Source organism: Typopeltis vanoorti, chromosome 24, assembly GCF_054136105.1.
Source record: "Typopeltis vanoorti isolate ZY-2024b chromosome 24, IOZ_Tvanoo_1.0, whole genome shotgun sequence".
Classification (NCBI taxonomy): Eukaryota; Metazoa; Arthropoda; class Arachnida; order Uropygi; family Thelyphonidae; genus Typopeltis; species Typopeltis vanoorti.
The window spans coordinates 42,540,754-42,561,210 of NC_143572.1; the positions used below are offsets into that span (position 1 = coordinate 42,540,754).

At 34.7% G+C, this 20,457-nt stretch overlaps 1 protein-coding gene across 6 annotated transcripts in view; it reads right to left on the reverse strand.

The window, feature by feature from the left end:
- LOC150093132 (uncharacterized) overlaps window positions 1-20,457 on the reverse strand; it is a 423,272-nt gene that overhangs the window by 304,056 nt on the left and 98,759 nt on the right. Inside the window, exon 1 of one of the 6 annotated variants that reach the window (XM_090413317.1) lies at window positions 13,280-13,437. The exons of 4 other annotated variants lie outside the window; for them this stretch is intronic. The gene's annotated coding sequence lies outside the window, so the exon portion shown is untranslated. Of the gene's footprint in view, window positions 1-12,047; window positions 12,246-13,279; window positions 13,438-20,457 lie in introns of those variants that run through there. One more of the 6 variants, XM_090413318.1, reaches the window with a different exon arrangement.

Sequence of the window (20,457 nt, forward strand, 5' to 3'; positions counted from 1 at the left end):
GGCAGAGATAACGTAGTGGAGTAGGTGCCCTCCCCAGACGAGTCTTTGGACTCCCTGGAGGTGTCACATAATAATAAACTATTTAGTTTTGAGCAGGATAAAATTGAATTTCATATTGAAAAGAGTAAGAAAATTTTAAAATGAATCAAAGTTAAACAGCTTTCAGAGGCAAACTGTAGATCCAAATACACAAATATTTAAGAAAAAACGAAAAAGTAAAAACAAGAACCAAACCTTGGAGATCCAGTGGTAAACCCTGAAGAAAGCATTGATTCAGCCAGAGGCATGTGGTGAAGCTGTCTGTAAGGAAAGAAAAAAAATCAACTTCATGGTGGACTCCGGAAGTTAAAGAGGCAGTCAAGGGAAAGAATAAAGCACATCAAAAGTTCTTAGCAAGTAAGCTCGCTTGTGCTTTTAGAGAATACAGAGAAAAATGTAAGAAGCAAAACACTGTGGAAAAATGGCTAAACAAGTCAACACAGAAAATAAATATTAGGAAGGTGACAAAATATTCTGGAAGCTATTGAAAAAAGCTTAGAAATGGAGGAAAGATGAAGATAATGATATTCGAGACATCTGGAATAATTACTTTGAAAGACTGCTAAATGAAACAAGTAGCATCACGATTCCCTGACTAAATTGAATAACTTGTAATAAATTTGGTATGAAAATCAGCAATAAAAAGACAAAGAACGAAAATAGGCAAAACATCGAAAATCAACTGTATCCTAAATAGTGAACTCATAGAAAGTAAAGCATTTCAGCTATTAAGACACTTTTTAGTGAAGATGGTAAATTAAATATGGAAATAGACAATAGAATCAACAAAGCTGACATGGTAGGAAGTCAGATGAATAAATTTATATGGAATAAGAAACAAATTAGTCAACATACTAAATTAGCTATATACAAGACAGTGTTCAAACCAATTTTAACTTATGGATCTGAGAGCTGGGTTAGAAATAACACACTTGATAAAAGACTGAAGACCTTTGAAATGAGTTCTGAGAAAGATTAGTGGAGTGAACAGATGGCATCATTTGCAGTATCACATTAAAAATGAAGATTTTAGGAAAGAACTTGCTGCCGTTACCATTCAAGAATGTATTAGTAGAGCTAATTTCAGGTGGTATGGGTCATTTAAACAGAATGGGAGAGGAAAGGTTAGCAAAACAAGTGTTTTTTGCCAGGTTGGCAGGAGAAATCAAAGATTTAGTTGGATTGATAGCATCCTTTAGAAGAGAGAGATAAGATCTGATAATGTCTGGAGCCTTGACAGATTACATATTAATTTGTAGGAAAATTGTTGATCAGAAGTCAGTAATAGTAACTTTTTCATGCAGTACTATCGTAATTATCCTGTATCCTCTTCCCCAAGGGTATATATATCAGATGAGATGATTTTCTGATTGGAAGTTTACAAAGGTTTTCTATTACAAAGGTAATTGATAACAGAAGCAGTTGTGTTAAAGATAAAGTAATGGAAAATTGATATCTATAATAGTATCCTAGATAGGAATATTCTGGATATGATTTTCTAGCAAGTCACAGATGGTTTCATAAGAAATCAATCATGACAAATTCACTTACTTTTCATGAAGGGGTCAACAAAGGAAACAAATAAATTGCAGAAAACAGGTACTGAAGATTGCCTGGTAAGATGATGGAAAGACAGTAACAGAAAAGGAAATAATACAGGGGAGTCTTTTAGCAGCCAGATTAGGCATGGAAGACACCAGGGATCAATTGTCTAGATTCTTCATATATATTCGTAAATGAATTAGGCTTTAATATTGAGCAAAATTTCTCTGCTATCAACAGTATGTTAAGAAGTAAACTATTCAGCTGACCTAAATTCTTTATGGGGTGATCTTAAGGAACTTACGAAATAACTTTTAGCCCTGTACACTGGGCTAAAAGTTTTGAAGCAGCAGGTCTGCTTCATAGTCTCAATGCTGCTTGTAGGGAAAAGTGGATTCAATTAACTGAGAACATAGACTTTAAACACTAGCAGAAAAGCCTGATCACTAATCAAGAAGCTCGGCCCAAGCCCCTTTGTACCAAAGAAATCATCTGTTGACTCAAATCAGATAGCTGCTCGTATTGTTTTGCTTTCTAGAACCTCTATAGATAGGGAACATACTAAAGAGGTAAAATGAACTAAAGGGTATAAAGGTCAAAAGAACCTACAATTCTCCTTGCCTTTTTTTTTTATGAAGAAATATTCTTGGTGCTTCAAAACAGGGAAGGCTCCTGGATTCGATAATATACATAATGAATTTCTGATGCACTGTGGACCTTATGCATTGTGGCCAAATTCTTTAGCGACATACTTGAAAGTGGTTGTGTCCAGTGGTGAGCTATAAGGGGCTCGCGGGGACACGCCTGAGCCCTTTGTTAATTTTTTCTCAAATTTGCGAGTCCCTTGTTCTTGTTTAGGTGTTTTTTTTTTTTTTAAACAATTTTTTGAAATATATTAAGCAACAAACTCATACGGTAACCTAACAAAGCGATTTTATTAAATAAAATAGTATAGTCGCTACCATTTTACAAAGAATAATTCACTTTTGGTAATCACATAAATAAATAGGACTATAAAATAATGCCTCTTGATTGGTACCGTTGATTATCACTTGAAGTGTAAAAACAAAAGAGAAATATAAATTATTTCAATATTATTGTGTTTAGATAATATTTATTTATTATTTATAGATTGTCAAAAACTTCTATCGCAAACAAAACAAATTTATTTTGTTTATAAAAATTGCAGATTTCATATGTACGATTATAAAAGATTTCATTCTTATTATATTTTGATAGTTAAATGATAACCTTTACAGGTTGATTGTCCCTTCATACTTTTTGATTAAGGAGTACACAAGCTATATTAATAAAAGTTTTTGTGTGAAATACGTTTTTTTTTTTTTTTTTTTTTTTTTGCTCAATGATGCAAGCCCTTTGTTAAAATTTCCATAGCTCACCACTGGTTGTGTCCCTATGGAATTTAAAGGACAAAAATCATCACTATGTTAAAACCTGGTAAGCCAGCAGACAGAAGTGAAAACTGCCAATTGGTTGTATGCCTTATGGGGAGAAGGAATTATAATTTGTGATAGCTTGCAAGTATTAAATTATAACCCACACACTATAGTGTAATTTATGGGGAGTCAATATTGCAATGCAAATTAGTAATATGGAATGTATAATAAACCAGTAGCCTAGAGGAGAAAAAAACTATGTAACAGGTATAAAAGAAAATAGCATCAATGGACAATACAATACCTGAGAATGAACAACCAGTGGTGACAGGAACAAGGTGGGGAGAAGCAGAGACAGATAAATCAGCATGAGAAGGAATTTTGGTTGCAAACTATTTTATAAATGTTTCAACTTCACAATTTAATGTGATTTTTAAGACTATCATCCTATATGAAAAAGTTATATTACAATTTTCCTTATTTTAAATACATTGGCTATTATTACTCAAAAAAGGGGTGTGTGTGTGTGTGTGTGTGTGTGTGTGTGTGTGTGTGTGTGTGTGTGTGTGTGTATATATATATATATATATTTTTTTTTTAAGGCATTATGGGTGAGTATAGAAGGCAATTATAGCAGAATAAAAGAATTTTATTCTGCTATAATTGCCTTCTATACTCACCCATAATGCCCTAAAATATATATATATATATATATATATATACACACCCCTTTTTTTGAGTAATAATAGCCAATGTATTTAAAATAAGGGGACACTCCTAAACAAAAACAGGCTATAATAGCCGTTATTATAATAATAGTGTTTAAGAGGAGTAGCATGGGAATTTTCCCAGAAACTATACACAATTTTCCTTAAAATTAACCTCCCTACTGGCTGATGTGGATGAAATAGTGAGACCAAATTGCAGTTCTTATCCATGTTATTCTGTAGGTGTTACAGAATCATATGCAGATTTAGCTGGATGTTTATAGACATCCTGGCAGGTTGGGGGGGGGGGGGGGGATTAATCTGTTAAGACTCCAACATTATCAGATCTTATATGTCTCTTCCAAGATACACTGTATATCAATCCACTGGATTTTGGTCTTTCTACTGCCAACTTGGCAAAGAACACCTGTTTTGCTAACCTTTCCCCTCACATTTTGTTTATGTGACCATACCACCTGAAATTAGCTCTGCTAACACATTCCTGAAATGCTAACAATGGCAAGTTCTTTTCCTAATATCTTTGCATTTTTAATATAATACTGCCATTGATGCCATCTGGTTACTCCATTAATCTTTCTCAGAACTCTCATATCTGTGGTCTCCAGTCTTTGATCAAATGTTCCATTTCTAAACCAGCTTTCTGATCTACAAGTTAAAACTGGTTTGAACTCTCATCTTATATACAGCTGATTTAGCATTTTGACTAATTTCTCTTATTCCACATAAATTTACTCAGCTGATTTCCTACCATAAGATCAGCATTCCCATAGAGGTCTACTACTCAATTGCAAATAAGCCTAAACTGATTATAGCATTCCTGAAAGTGTTTATACAACCTGCTAGAAAATTACCATTCAGTCAACACAATCCAACCTCTCATCACCAGCAAAATTAGGAAACTGTTCAAAATCCCCTTTCTCAATATACTTACATAGAAGAGGTAATAATGCAAATCATTTTGAAGTGCATTACCTCTCATGCCAAGTGAATTCAATGGTGGAGAAAGAGTTGGAAAGTAGTATCCTCCCTTGACGAGTCCTTGGAGGTGTCACATAACATGCTTGAAATAGTTTCAGATATTAGAAAATTCTAAAATGTAACTTATTTGCAGCAGTGTTAAAAAAATAAAAAATACAGCAATACATAAATTTTTCATAGAGAAAATGCTTTGCACTAAGATACTCAAAGATATCCGAGATATGCTCAACTGTTTCCTTTCAGTTCAACGAAATATATGCTACAGAATCAATTAATCAAAATACTTGCTCATCTGGGTGACCATGAGTCATAATAAAGTGTGTTACAATGCTGATTGAATCTTACGTTTAAAATGTAATTGTAAATAAAATTTTAAGTCAATAAAATTGGTCAAGACTTGTAGAAAATGGATTTTTTTAATGTTAAATAAAAATACAATATTAACATTGTGGAATAAAACTTATTTGCACTGCAGCCTCAGTTCATTTTTTAAAAAATTTTCCTCCCATATACACAGCATGGCCATAGGTTGTGCCTTCATGTGCAGGTTGATTAAAAAAAAAAGTGCAAGCACTAAGTTTATCTTAAAATATAAATTTAACACTATTCAGTTCAAAAATTGAAAGTGATATTTCATTCTCTCTTGTCCGCACGGTTAGCCTAGGCGCTTCGCAACCATATGACTGGGGAAGGAATGTCCCAGGTTCAATTCCCGTCGAAGACGTGAGGAATTTGATGATCTTCCTCAGCCATAGCCAAGTTAGCCAGTCTTGGGCGCAGGCAGTAGGGTTTTTTCCCCAGTTTATCTGGCGTTTTTCATCCTGCAAGTAGGCAAACTGGCCCCATGAACGCACACGGATCTACAGCCATAAATACTTAACCCCCCATGAGGGACTCAACTCATGCCAATAGGGATGGGAGAGAAAAAGGGAGGAACTCCATACAAATAAATAAAATAAATTCTTTCTTAACAGAATGGGATGTTAAAACTTTACTGGAAAATTTTGTTAAACTAATGAAATCTTATGTCAGTAGATGGCTTTAATGATGTTCTGAAAAGAATTTTTTGCCAAAATACATAATGACAAAAGGAACAGATCACTTCCTACACCTCCCTTTAAGCATGCAAAAAGATACAGCTACTGGACAAAATCCATTTGCTCTCCAGCTTCACTATAACAAAAAACCAACTCCTAATTAGTTAATCTGGTCTTTAGAAGGTTATGTTTTCCCCAAAGACAATATGCAAATGTTCACAGAACATGTTTTTCTTTTTCTCTAAAATCACTTGCCAATACACAGAACTGATGTAATACAGGTTTCATGGCATCGCAAATGCAAGACTGATTTTTATACAAACAACAATATATAAACAGATGATGAAAGCATTTCTTAAATGTCGATAGATGATTTTAACACTGTTCTGGAAAAGTTTTCTTTGTCATAATACATAACAGCAGTTAGAAGATGGAAAGACAATATAAAAACTGAGCTGCAAGTGAAACTTAACATGATAAACATGTTTTCTACAAAAAAAAGTTTGATTCCTGCAAGTGCAGTTCGGTGATGAAATTTAAACTAGTATGATAGGCATTGTGCAAATAAGTTAGTGTGGTCTTCTGCAATGAGACAGCACTCCACAAATATACCCAGATAAATAAATTTTTTGGAATAAATTACTTAATGTCAAAGTTAAACAAATTTCAATTTGACAGTTCAGATTTCTGGAAGATCGTTATAGAAAATCCTTAAACAAGTGGTCACTCCAAGGTCAATTACATTTATTTACTAATGTAATAAATGTTACCATTAAGGTAACATTACATTAGTAAAATCTATAACTTTTAAACAGCTAAGAGCTTCACAGTATGAATATGAAACTATTTCAATATAATGTATAAACAAAGCTGTTTATACTGTGGTGCACCCTGTTAGGTATCTATCTGGATAATGAACGAACAAGGATGGGTTGGCAATTTGGGATTTAGCCGACAAAATTGTATTTTTATTGACTTAAACCAAAATATAAAATGATGGCACAACATGACAGAATTTCATGCTGGTTGGGGCATCGCCCAATTAAACAAGGCCCCCCCCCGTTGTTTTTACCATGGAACCAGGGCAAACAGAGAAAAGTCAGCTACTGGAACAAATCCTAAAACACATCCCAACTCAACAGAGTTCAAGATCGGTACTATCAACATAAGAAGCCAGAAAAGCAAAGAAATGGAGCTAGCTGAGGAATTACATAAGTACCTAATTCCTCAGCTAGGACAACAAATTGGTCCTTGTTGCAGATCGACATAATATGGGCGACTAAAACAAAAAAAACAAAAGCTGGTGAGATCTTTCTGAGCAATAAATACAAAATGTTATATTTAGGCAATGACAATCAAGGAAAAGAAGGAGTGGCCATAGTATTCAACACCAAATACAAGGTTAATCTTCTTGAATAGCAGGCAGTCTCAAGTAGAGTGATGTGAGCAAATATCAGAATGGGGAGCTGAACAAGGAGACTTATTTGTGCCTATGGTCCCACAGAAGGTTCTACTAAGTAGAACCTTCTGTGGGACTATAGGCTTAAACCTTCTACTTCTAGTAGAAGGTTCTACTAGAAGTAGAGGAGTTTTTTGAAGCTTTAGAGAAAGCAACTAACACAATGAAAAAGGAAAAGTTGGTCCTTGTTTGAGGATCTAAATAGCAGAGTAGGAAATGATTGCCAGACATACAAAAATATTTTGGGAAAATATAGAGAAAAGAGCAAAATAATAATAATGGCAAATACCTGTTGGATTTCTGCTCAGGACATGGATTGGTTATTACTAACACAATATTTCAATATAAAAATGTGCACAAATTTACATGGAGAGAAGAGGCAAGGAATAAGAAAAGTCTTACTGACTATATTACTGTTGATAGTGATGTTTTCTCCCTGGTGCAGGACACCAGAATGTACAGAGAATTTGAAACTGGAAGTGATTACCATTTAGTCTTCAGCAGGATCAATTTGAATTTCATACTAAAAAGAAGAACATGTAAGAAAGTTGTAAATCAAACAAAAGTTGAGTAGCCCTCAGATGTGAACTGTAGACTAAATACACAAACATCATTCAAGAAAGAATGAAAGAGTTTGAGAACAGGAACCAAACCTTGGAGATTCAGTGGCAAACCCTAAAGAAAACACTGATTCAGCCAGAGAGGCATGTGGTGAGGTTGTCTGCAAGGATAGAAAAATAAGAACTCCATGGTGGATACAGCAAGTTAAACAGGCAGTGAAGAAAAAGAAAGCACATCAAAAGTACCTGGGAAATAAGTCAGCTTATGCTCTTAGAGAATACAGAGACAAATGTAAGAAAGCTAAACACTGTAAAACTAGCTAAACAAAAGTCACGGGAAGACTTTGGTAAGAACATAGAAAATAAATATCAGGAAAGTGGCAAAATATTCTGGAGATTAGAGGAAAGAGTGTTGTAAAAAGAAGAATTAGAGATAATAAAGGTGACATGAAAAATGGAGAAAAATATCCTTGAAATATGGAGTAATTACTTTGAAAAATTGCTAAATGAAACAAGCAGTGATAGCACAGTGGCACCTAGTCAGGAATCCATACTTGATGTAGAAAAAAGCCAAAGGCCTGAAATGTGGAAAGGCTGCAGGAGTAGATAATATTCAACCAGAAATGCTCAAGTACAGAGGTATAAAAGGACCTCAAGTGGCTGCACTGCATAGTTCAGAAGGCCTGGACAGATTGATGAATTCTGGATGATTGGAGTAGAGCTCTCATAGTACCCATATATAAAGAGGGAAATAAAGCTGAATGTGAGAATTACAGAGGTGTTTCTCTACTGAATGTTCCTGGTAAGATTTACGCAAGTATACTCGAGAAACGGTTGAGAAGGATTGTGGAAGAAATGCTTGGTGAAGAACTGGATACCGGCCAAATAGTCGAGATCAGATCTTCACTTTATGATAAATAGTTGAGAAATCATGGGAATATAACAAAGGCCTGAATTTAAGTTTTGTAGATCTGGAAACGGGATATGACAAGGTGCCAAGAGAGAAGCTATTCAAAACACTACAGTTACATGGTGTCAATGGGACATTATATCAAGCAATACTTAGTCTTTGAGTTGTAAGTCAGCAGTTAGAATTGAAAATCTGGTGTCCAACAAGGATGTATATTATCCCCTCTGTTATTCATTATCTATATGGTTTACGTTATGAAGGAAAGTGGCATTAAACCTGATATAAAATTGGAGATGTTACTGTCAGCTCTTTGTTTATGTGGACGATGTTATACTTCTAAATAAATCTGCTACAACTCTGCAAGATTCCCTGATGAAATTGAATACCTGTTGTAATAGGTATGGTACGAAGGTCAGCAATAAAAAGACAATGAAAATAGCCGGCCTGGTTCGCCGAGTGGTTAGCATATCCGCTCTCCAGCCAAAAAGCTGCAGGTTCGAATCCCACCATGGGCATGGATGTTTGTGATTGTCTGTGAAAATACTAGTGGTGGTGGACAGTAGATGGCATTGGTGTAGATGAGGTTGAGTGGTGGAAACAGGGGCTGTAGAGAATGTGTCCTCCCTCGATGAGTCTTGAACTCCCTGGAGGTGTAAAATAATAATATCAACTGCATTGTGAATGGAGAACCTACAGAACAAGTGAAACATTTCAGCTACTTAGGAACGATTTTCAGTGAAGATGGTAAATCAAATATGGAAATAGACAACAGAATCAACAAAGCTGGTATGGTAGGAAGTTAAATGAATAAATTTATATGAAATAAGAGAAATTAGTCAGAAGACTAAATTAGTTGTATACAAGACAGTGTTGAAACCAATTTTAACTTATGAATCTGAGAGCTGGGACAGAAGTAAAACACTTGACCAAAGACTAGAGACCGCAGATATGAGAGTCCTGGGAAAGATTAGGGACATGAACAGATGGCATCAATGGCAATATTATATTAAAAACGAGGATATTAGGAAAGAACTTGACATTGTCAGCATCCAGGAATGTGTTAGCAGAGCTAATTTCAGGTGGTATTGTCACTTAAACAGAATGGGCAAGATAAGATTAGCAACGTCTTTTCTGCCAGGTTGGCAGGAAAAAGACCCAGAAGAAGACCAAGATATAGATAGATTTCATATGGTAAAAAGTGCCTTAGAAAATAGAAATATAAGATCTGATAATGTTGGAGTCCTGAGAGGTAACACACTGCTTTTGAAGAAAATTGTAGATAAGAAATTAGTAATGATGTAAATTTTTCATGTAGTACTATCATATCCTGTACACCCCTTGAGGGTATGTGGCAGGAATTCGATGATGATATTCAACAAGAACTTTGAAACACAAGTAGTGATTACAAGAATTGATCTCAGAGCTCACAACAGTGAAAACAAGAGATGGCAAACCAAAGTACCAAAGCAGCAGGTAGATGCTTGGGTGTATAGGTGGTCTACCCAACCTAAGTACAATATAAATAGAGGTGATTATCCCCTAGGATAAGTGACACAATCTAATGGAGACTAGCTACTGCACCATAAAAACTGTTGTGCATGAAATCTAAAGACAATCCATTTTCCTTTTCTTTAGGGTACACCCTGGCAAACATTTAATGGCCAAAGAGTAGATCAACCAAGAAGGGCTATCAAACCTAAGAATCAGGAACTTGCAGAGAACAGCTGCCCTACAGTGTTGCCTGGGAGAAATTTCTTTAGGTCTTGACCCAATGATAGCTTGGATTGCTAAAGATTAGTGTTATAGAAATAAGTTTTTACTATAATTCATTAACTTACTTAATAGTGCTAATAAATCACAACAGCAATGTATCATTATAGCTACTATGAAATACCAGCACATGTAAACATGTGCAAATCCTATACTTTCATTATAGGATTGAACATGTGCTAAAGAAATTAAAACTAATATAATAAAGAAAATAGTGTGCAACTCACAAGAATAAAGAAAATACTGAAAGACAATGCAAAAGATTTTCACACAATCTAAATGTTTATTTCAATTTCATATTAATCTCACTAGTTTCCTTATACACATTAAAATATTGCTTTAGTATGACCAAAAATGCAAAAATGTACTGAAAAGAGTCAATCAGCCCATTATAACAACAATGGATATAACGTGAACTTTAATAAAGATGCCAATTTAAGGTGCGAGTAATTTGAGCTCAGAGTGAAAGATTTGTTTTTGAAAGCAATCGCACATAAAGGATAGAACTCTATAGCACAGACGAACTTGATTTAGTTCAAAATTAGTACTGAGGAATTTTAGATCATGAGATGAGTATAATAAGTCCAACTCAAGAGTCCACCAACCAGTCTGGTCTGTTTTGCAAGGACCAAGGTTGCTGAGAAAAGCCTCAAAAACATTTGCTGCATTGATGACAGAATTCAAATCCAGGCCTTTCTAACCAAAAGGGATATAGATATTTGTAATGAAATGGCTAACAGATAAGATGAAAAATTCTCTCATGAAAAATGCAAGCTAACAAAAAAAATTACATGCAATAATATTATTATTACATCAACCATGGAGTCAGCAGACATCGTGGGAGGCTCATTCAACTGACAACATATTTATCACACTAAATTTTAAAATCCTTAACACTCCCTGCATTAACGAATTCTGGTAATGCATTCCATTCACTGACAGCTTTCCAGGTAAAGAATCTACTCCTCACACCCCTCTTCATCACACTCTTACCTAACTTCCAAGGATGGCCTCTGGTTCTCCCCCCCCCTCTTGTCTTCTACTCTTTTTATAATCCCCTCTGGATTAATCCAATAAAATCCCCTCACTAACTTAAACATCTATATCATATTACCTCTTTTCCTCCTATCCACCAAACTCTGCAATACACATTTCTTTAACCTCTCTCCATAGCCAGCATTCCAGAGTTCTGGTCTTGTTTTGGTCACCTTGTCTCTAGACCCTCTCCAATGTTTCCACATCACACTAAAAACAGGTGACCAAATCTGAGCACAATAGTCCAAGTATGGTCTTACCAGTGCTTTATACAGCGGCATAACCACTTCCTTATTCCTACATATTAGAGTACTTCTTATCATAGTGGCACTATGATGTACAGTCTTTGCAACTCCTGAAATATGCCATCTAAACTTTGGTCTACCGACAACCATCACTTCCAAATCTTATCCACTTCTTGCAGTGCAGCCCAGCCCAGTCAGTATAGCATGTAGCCTTATATTTTTGCACTCTAAAATGCAACACAGCAGCGATACTTATAATTTTCCATATACTGAATATATAAAACAATTGCTTCAAGGCATCTTTAATAAATTATTGACTACAGTAAGTTTATAAAGAAAAGGCCTACCTTTGGCTATGATGTATCATATAATGAAACATACCACTTAAGAGAAAATACTTCACTGAACCAATATAAATATTGCTGAAAAGTGCATGCTGCTTTTTCATACAGCATTAATTATTTACTGATTTAGTACAATTAGCCCACCAACTGTAGATGTTTTGTACAACTTCCAATATGCAATGGTCCAGATTACTCTAAACTCAAAAGCCCATGAGATCACACATGATAATCCAGAATTAATTACACTGACAGGGCAAAGTCAATGCTATAAAAACAATTTGCATCACTGTACATTGTGCCACTCCCTCATTTGTTGGCTAGTGGCAAACTGCTGCAAAAAAAAAAAAAAAATTCACTTCTGTTTGAGAATATCAAAACTTCTAAAATGCTGTTTTTTTATTAATCATCACGAATGGGAAGCATGCGATTCAGGAAACTGTTAGCAGTCCTAATATCTACTTGGTATCACTAATAATTTGTATTTATTGGACAGTTATCGTTTATTGTTTGAAAATTTCTACTATTTATAATATGATTAGAATGAGACTAAATTGTAACATTTTAGGGGAGAAAACAGAATAAAGTGACAAGTGCATACGAGTGTAGCACCACGAAACAAATTTATGAAATGTCGAATGGTTAAGAACAGTTTTCCTGGTTATTTAATTTCCATACAATAGCGTAATATGCGATGCTAAGCGATTTGTAAGTAAGATATCTGCGGTTACTTTCGAACTTGTAATTCTGCGTGTAATTCAACTATTTCACATAAGCCTACCCACCATACTAATATAAACGACCGAAGTGCGAAAAAAGTAGAAATTAAAAGTATATTGTCTGAATGATTATAACAGGCTGTCGACGTCAATACATGAGGTAAGACGTGTCTACTACCAAAAGGCAGCTTATTATCGTAATAATTTGCTCATGTTGCGTTCGTATGTATTACATGCACACTTAAGTATTTTGATGTAGTGATAAAGAAAAGAATTAAATTGAATTTTTTTTTTTTTTCGTTTGCAGTTTGTTTGGGGCACACAGCATTTTCTCGTGCATTAACGTGGCCTTCCCAGAACAATATCGCTATCTCTTTTGATTTAGGTTTCAGAAAACAAGTCTTCATTCGTCACATTTTTGAAATTTCATTACAGGATTCTAAACATCAAAGGCAGTGGAAAGATTTTATTCCAATGTGTCAAAGGCTGTGAATGCATTTATAAAATGGAATGGCTTACCATGTTTATGAATATAGATTTATTACATCATCATCACTAGCCTCTGCCGACACCGAACTTAGATACCAATCGGAACTTGGAAGTCCGAAGGGCGGCGTGAAGAGAAATTTAAGATGACTACAACCGGCATGCGCTAGTAAAGCTTGATGGGATAGAACAAGAAACGCCATCTCTTATTAGGAAAAAGAATATCACAAAAATTCTACATAGTGTAAGTCTCGTTCACGTGCAACTACTCAGTAAGAACGAGAATAAAAATTCGAACAGCGTTTATCTCTTCAATAAATAAATATAATAAACCTATAACAATAACGTAATTATTTTGTATTGCTAATAAGATTATTTTGAAATAATTTTCTAAATATTTATTTTGTATATTAATTAAGAATTAACAATTTTGGAAATATTATGGTTGAGTGATTTGAGTTCAACACAAAATGTAACGTCCCTTGCAATAATGCAAACAAATTCAAATTAATGAAAGATTAAGAAGAAGAAGAATGAGGGGGGAAATATGTCAGATAATTATAACAAATGCGTGAAACGTTTAAAAATTTTTGAATTAAAATTTAAAAATCAAATTTAAAATTTAATATTTTTTTATAGCTGTAGATAAAGGCTAATCAGAAAATGAGGCTCCAGAGGTCAAGCATGTACAAAGATTATTATCACTCATCTTATTATTATTATTATTATTATTATTATGTGACACTTACAGGGAGCCCAAAGACTCATCGAGGGAGAGTGCGCCAACAGCATAGAACTATTTTCCCTTTCCAACTACTAATCGCCTCAAACTTGCTTAACTTTTTGCGAGCCATCAGTTGCAGAGGCTCTACCAATCGACCAACCTTTGCTGGGAGTGTTGAGAAGTGAATGAAATTTCTATTCTCAGATGAGAGCCTTTTCTTTGTCCAATGAGAGCGGTACCTTACGTACGCAAATCAGCGACTGAGAAGACTTCTCCAGCCCATCTTCAACAAGCTCCTAAACACAGAGCTAAGAAGATGTTCTGGGGTTGTTTCAAACATGACGGTCTAGGATCAGTTGTGGTTGTTAACGGTATGATAAAAGTGACCCATTCAAAATTATTGGAGAAAAGAGTGGCTCCACACAATGCAGAAAGACAAAGAGCTCGCCTTCCAACAGGATCTTTTTCCATGCTGCACTTCAAAAAAAAAAGTAAAAGAGTTCCTCTTTTACTTTTTTCACAACATCCAACTGTTAGAGTGGTATTAAAGTAACTCTCCTTGCATTAATCCAATAGAACATTTGTGGGCCATAGCGAAAAAGAGACTTGGAAAATTAAATTGTGATACAAAGGATAAATTAATACAATCCATTATAAAAATATGATGTCAAGATGCAGAAATAAGACAAATGTGTTCTACATTGGTAGAGTTCTTGCCTAAGCGAATTAATGAACTTATTAGAAACAGAGTAGCACATTTAAATTATTAGGTAAATTTGGAGTTTAATTTTTGCACTTATTTAATTGGTTAAATAAGTGCATCGGTTATTTAATTTTAATTAAATAACCGATGCACGTACCAGAGATGGACTACCGCAAGAACCAGTAGAAGAAAGGCTTAGAAAAAATTCATGTAGTTGGTGACAACAATCACTCATACTACTGCCCTTCTTCTGGTAACTTTGCTCTACTAAAGAATATAACATTTCCACAAGGCTTCACAGGCATATCTTTACATAATTTACATTTTCCTCTGCTATATATACATTAATCAACAATATACAATGGCTTGAAAAAACCAACCTAGGATGCAATGACACGGAATAATTTTTGAAAACAAAATAAATGTCGTTATCTAACCAAGTAACAAGAAAAATAAATTAAATTAATATTATGCAAGAACAGTAGTCCTATAAGGAATGTATGAATCTTTTCTTCTAATGATATAGCATCATGGAAGCATGGTTATAGGCTGTATTATAGTCGCCCACTAAAGTAATCTTTATTAGTCCTTATTCAGCCGGTTTCCTTGTTATTCCATCTTTCGCTAAGGAAGTTGGGTTTCTCTGCACAGAAACTCCAGTTACTAACTCTGGATCTTAGAATATAAAATATCCAAATATCCTATAACACACTATCTATTAAAAATCCGAACATAAGTGTTCGCACTCAGAACTATGAGATGACAGGGTTTACCATAGTCTCAAACTGAGGGCTCTAAAATTATTGATAGCTTTGGGCGTTTGGTGATAGCTGATGGCATAGACTGGCAGTCTCCCTGTTTTCTATTTTTTTTAAAATTTTATTCGGAAAAATTATACACAAATACCGGGGTTTTTTAATTAATACCACTGTGCGTAATAAATAAGATATATCCACACAAATGATAAGAAGAGATTACTGTCGCGAACATCATTAATAACCTTTTTAATAATGAGAATAATATTTGTGTGAAAGAAAGAGTATCTGATTGGAGAAGAATGGATGTTATCTTAATTCACAAAGGAGAGTATTCGGGATGGTACTATGGCTATGAAGCATGTGTCATGTGTTATTTTTAATTTTAGTAAGATGCAAAACCCAACATTCACGATTCTCCAAAAGGAAAATTTCTCTCACTGCTATACGAGACTAACTCACCTTCAGTTTCGTCTGAAGAAAATTTATACCTCCATATTTGAGACTTTCTGATAGAATATTCCAATTTTCTGGATTTTGATAGGTTTCTACTCAAATATATTCTCTTGATTCTAATCGTCTTGAATATTTTCTACCAACATGTTGTTACTGCTTGTTTTATTTCGAAATGTTTCTTCATCTTCAGTATTCATATCGCATTTATCACCCTCTGATTCATTTTAGTATACCTTTTCCTCCATTAGAATAACATTTCCTCCAATAGCTTCCAGAATATTTTGCAACCTTGGTGATGTTAATTTTCTATGTTCTTATCAAAGTTTTCCAGTGTCTTTTGTTTAGTTAGTTTTACTCGCTTCCCTTTCTTGTATTTTTTTCTGTATTCTCTCCAAGCACGTGCTGATTTAACTGGGTAAGACCTCTCATATGTTTTTTTATTTTCCTTGACTGTGTTGCTACACCAAAAAAGTTCTGATTTTTTTTACTCTTATGGGCAACCTCACCACATACCTCTGCCGAATCAATCAAGATCTTCTGTAGGATCTACCAATGAATCTCGAAGATTTGGTTCTAGTTTTCAAACTCTTTCATTTTATCTCCAATAGTATTTCTCTATTTGTGCCTACAGTTCACTCCTGAAAGCTGCTGAACTTTCATTTTTTAGAATTTCCACACACACACTTTCTTTTCATCATAAAATTGATTTTATCTTAATCAGAACGAGATAGTGATCGATTTTAAATCCTCTGTACAATCTTGTGTCATAAATCAGAGTGAAAATATATTATTAGTAACAATTATAGTGAAAGATATTTTTCTTGTTTATTGTATTTACTCTCCATGTGAGCATGTGCACCTCTTTATGTTGGTGCATGGTGTTACAAGATCTAGTCGATGTCCTGAGTAGAAATCGAACAGTAATTATTATTAATATTAGTTTTGCTCTTTGCTCCCAAATTTTTTCAAATTTTCCTCGATGTGTCCGTGGACTCCTTTGAGGTGTCATATAATGACGATGATGATGAGAGGCAGGTACAGCTCAATGGAAGTGGCGTTTGCATCCTCTGTGCTAAGCCGCACCAAGATTGACTTACAGTTCGAGTCTAGTCACCGACTGGAGGAACTTTTTGTAAGCCTCTCTTCGACCGGTTCCCGAGTTAGCCGATCTCTGACATGGACAAGAGGGCTTTTCGCCCAGAAAGTCGGGATTTTCATCCCATAAACTCAAGAAAATCGACCGTAAAACCCACATTATTTCAGACAGTAACTTATCCTGGTAGGATTAAGTACTAAGAGATGACAGCACTTGTTTGCCGGATTCTTCATTGGAGCTGCCTATAATTATTGATAGACATGGGCCAGCTATATCTGATTGGCTACTGGTGGAGATTGAACTGCCCACTCAGTCTCTGAAAGCTAGATAGGGTTTAAAACAGTGGCGGCTCGTGGTTTAAAATCGTGGGGTGGCATGCAACTTTCGAAATATACATACACACTGTAAGTATAGTGTATATGTGTTTGGATAAAATATCAAAATTTATGGTAAAAATTTAAAAAAATTAAACAATAAAAAATATTGTTCATCATTATCATCATCATCAAATTCCTGCCATGTACCCTCAAGAGGTTTACAGGATATGGTAGTGCTACATGAAAATTTTGCATCATTACTAACTTCCTATCTATAATTTTCTTCCAAATCAGTCTGTTACATGTCAAGACTCCCAAATTGCCAGCCCATCCTCGTTCATTCAGTATACAAGTAGATACCCAACAGGGTGCGCCACGAGAAGGTGAGGATAGAACATTAGGTCAGAATCACTGGTTGGTTCTCCGCATTCCTTTAAAGATTATGTGGAGGTCTCCTCTCAGTTATATAGTTTTGATCCTTAAGCACCCGTATATATTGTTTATCATCGATAAAAGTATACAGCTTGGTATAATTCAAAATTACTTAAAAATAAAATATATTCTTCTTGCTTTGTTTCATGAAAAAATATTGTTTATTATCGATAAAATTATGCAGTTTAGTATAATTCAAAATTACTTAAAAATAAAATCCATTATCATAACCCCAATAATGTTCTAAAATAAAAACTATAACAAATGTTATGTCTTTAATTGTAATGTCTAAATATTTAAAGAGACGGAATAAACACGATAAGCACTACGAACACTCTACTACTGGCGGAAACTGCATATAAACTACAGTGGAACTGCGCGATGAACAGTGCCGCATTACGCTAATAGCTAGCATATTACTATGACGTGCATATGCTTGCGCCGTAGCAATATGACACTGTGCTAAACACAGTGCTGCTAGCGTCCTTCGCCCTCCTCAGTGCTGCAAACTGGATTTTTATTATTTTTTTTATAAAAAGGAGAGAATTGTATAGGATTGTTGATGATAAAATTAAATATTACAAGCAAATATAAATAAATGAATTAATATATTTATATATCGAGAAAAATGGAACAGCTTCGCCTACTCCCTATATATACGGGAATAAAAAGGCGTTAACTTTTTTTTTTTTTTTTTTTAAATTGGGAGTTCTGCAGCTTTGCAGTGCCCATGCATGAGCCGCCCTTGGTTTAAAGACCTTGCATACTCCCTAAAAGGGAATAAAAAGGCATTAGCTTATTATTATTTTTTATTATAGTAATAATTTCTATATGACTCGCAGGTATTTTTTATTCTGCCATTTAGATCTTCAACACAAAGGTCAAACTTTTTCTCTTCCTCTGTGTCAGCTGAGGAATAATGCATGTTTTCTCGAATTCCTTGAAAAATTTCTGAACTTCTTAGTAGATCCTTTTGTAGGCCATGGGCACAAATAATTCTAACACTGCAATCCTTATTCTGATAATTGCCGATATCACTCTACTTCGATTGCTAACCATTCAAGAAGGTTTTCTTAATATCTAGAACTTAGTACTATACTTACGACTATTCCCTGTTCACTATTACTTGAACTCATTTCGAAGCACATTTCCAGTTTTCGTCTTCTTCTTTCAGTATTATGCATATCTGGCATACTATTCTAATACTTCTGGAAGTTTCACTTTCTTCCTGTTTATATTTTTCATTTTCATAATGCATCTCTTTTGCTTATGTTTAGTTGATGTTTGCTACTCTCGTTGAATCGCTGTGTTCCTGACGGAAAAAGTGGGACCTTCTTTATCCGGATGATATACAAGCCAACACGATATTATGTCATGCTGCACAATAATTATATTTTCGTCATCATCATCAAATTCCGGCCATGTACCATCAAGGGGTGTACAGGATATGATAGTACTATATGAAAAATTTACATCATTACTAACTTCCTATCCACAATTTTCCTCCAAATCAGCCTATTACCTGTAAAGACTTCAACATTATTAGATCTTATATTTCTATCTCCTAATTCACTGTTTACTGTATCAACCTATATCTTGGTCTTCCTCTGGGTCTTACTCCTGCCAACCTGGCAGAGAACACTTCTTTTGCTAATATTTCCTCTCCCATTCTGTTTAAGTGACCATACCTCCTGAGATTAGCTCTGTTAATGCATTCCTGGATGCTGACAATGTCAAGTTCTTTCCTAATATCCTCGTTTTTAATATGGCATTGTAATGCCGTCTGTTTATGACCGTAATCTTTCTCAGGATTCTTATATCTGCAGTCTCTAGTCTTTGGTCAAGTGTTTTTACTTCTGACCCAGCTCTCAGATCCATAGGTTAAAATTGGTTTGAACACGGTCTTGTATACAGCAAATTTAGTGTCCTGACTAATCTTATTTCATATAAACATATTCATTTCACTTCCTACCATACCAGTTTTGTTTATTCTGTTGTCTATTTCCATATATCATTTACAATCTTCACTGAACATCGTGTTCAAGTAGCTGAAATGTTTCGCTTGTACTATAGGTTCTCCATTTACAGTCATTCGCAGTGCAATGATTCTGCCTATTTTCATTGCCTTTGTCTTTTTACTACTGACCTTCATACCTTATCTATTACAACAGTTATTCAATTAAATCAGGGAATCCTGCAGACTTGGAGGGGATTTATAGAGAATTAAGACATCGTCCAGATAGAGCAAAGAGGTGACACTAACATTTCCAATTTTGAAATCAGGTTTAACACCTCTTTCCTTCGTAATGTGATCCATATAGATAACGAATAACAGAGGAAATAATATATATCCTTGTCTTACCCCAGATTTAACATTAAACCATCTTCCTGTACTTCCTTCAATTCTAACTGGTGACTTTCAACTCAAATAAAGTGTAAGTATTACTTGATACACATGCTTGTAATAATTATATTTCAACTATTTGTCGTAAAGTGAAGCTCTAATCCTGAAAGCCTCTGTTTGGCCTGAACCAGCTTTTTCTTCACCCTGGTTCACTTCCACAGTCCTTCTCAACCATTTCTCAAGTATACTTACATATATCTTACCAGGAACACTCTGTAAGGAAATACCTCTGTAAATTTCACATTCAGTTTTATTTCCCTTTTTATATATGGGTACTATAAGAGCTCTACTCCAATCATCTGAAATTCTTCTCTGTTCAGGCCT